The following is a 1,681-nucleotide window of genomic DNA, read 5'->3' as shown; positions in this document are numbered from 1 at the left end:
TATATATATATATATATATACCTCTTTCAGTTTCTGTCTACCAAATCAACTCACAAGGCTTTGGTCAGCCCGAGGCTATGGTAGAAGACACTTGCTGAAGGGATCACGCAGTGAGACTGAACCCAGAACCATTTGATTGGTAAGCAAGCAACTTACCACACACCCATTCCTATATGAATGTGCGTGTGTGCGTGTGTGCATGTGTGCGCATGTGCGCGTCTGTGCGCGTCTGTGCGCGTGTGTGTGTGTATGTGTGTGTGTGTGTGTGTGGCTTCGTGTTTGCTCTTGTCCCCTCACCATCACCGTTTGACAATCAGTGTTGGTGTGTTTATGTCCCCGTAAACTAGTGGTTTGACCAAAAAGATCGACAGAATACGTACTAGGCTTTAAAAAATAAGTTCTGGGGTCGATTTATTCGACTAAAAAACTTCGAATTGGTACTGAAGCATGGTTGCAGTCAAATGACTGAAACAATTAAAAAATAAAAGAATAAAAAAATATCATTGGATGGTTTGTCTAAATCATGAATGTCAGTATACATATTTAACATATAAATTTATGGCTGAATCACCAAAATGCTAAAGTGAAAATTATAAAATGATGAAGACAACTATTCGCAATATAAAACAAAAACAAAAATAATTCAGTTATCACTAATTGTGACTGATGGTGCCGCGTTGCACCTATATTGCTAGAAACAGTATACGAAAATGTGCTTTCTTGCGGATCTAAGGTTTTTAAACTCTTATTTCTAGCTATCCAGCACCTTCAGTCACAATTAGTTACAATTGAATTGTTCCTTTATGGTTTTATATAGCGTATAGCTGCCTTTGTTATTACATAAATACATACATACATATGTATAGTTGTATGTATACATTTATGCATGTGTATAGACGTAGTTACACGTGGTAATGATTCGTTGTATCTCTTTAGTGATCACGTTATTTTTCATTGTTTCAAGTCACAGAGAAATCATTGAACACGATCACCTGGACGAGCTAACTGTTATACTCGGGTGTACTACTCGGAGTAAAATATTGTATTTCCTTTTATGTAAAATCATTATCGATTTTGAAATAATATTTCATCAGATGATAAGAGGTTTTCCTATTATTATAGTTTCGCCACTATATATTATAGTATCGCCACTATTATTATAGTATCGCCACTATTTACGACGATTTTCATAGTTTTTTTTTTGTGAGTGAAATCAGAAGAAATTGAATGGTATTTGGAGAGCGAGTTGAGATAGGAAGAGTCTGAGTTGGTGAGCAACAGAGGATGGGAAAGTGTGTGTGTGTGTGTGTGTGCGTGTGTGTGTGTGTGTGTGTGTGTGTGTGTGTGTGTGTGTGTGTGTGTGTGTGTGTATTATGTATGGAGTGTGAGAGCGCGTGTGAGATTTTCAGTACATTGATGTGACAGAAAGAAAATGTGAATGTAGAAGTCAGAGGGTATGAATGTCAGCAGAAGTGGTGATGTAAGTGAACGGAGAAGTGAAAATGATAGTGAAAGCAGGAATTTAAAATATGGGTAAACTAAGACAAATGTATAAATTTGGTGATTCTCTTATGAGCATTCTGGAAGTTGAATTAAATCAGTACTGAAAAGGACTGATAAGGACAAAGCAAGGACGAGAGAGGGAGAGAGAGAGAGAGAGAGAGAGAGAGAGAGAGAGAGA

This window comes from Octopus bimaculoides, chromosome 8 (genome assembly GCF_001194135.2).
Source record: "Octopus bimaculoides isolate UCB-OBI-ISO-001 chromosome 8, ASM119413v2, whole genome shotgun sequence".
NCBI lineage: Eukaryota > Metazoa > Mollusca > Cephalopoda > Octopoda > Octopodidae > Octopus > Octopus bimaculoides.
The sequence above is the reverse complement of the archived record's forward strand: the minus strand, read 5'-3'. Positions refer to the sequence as shown.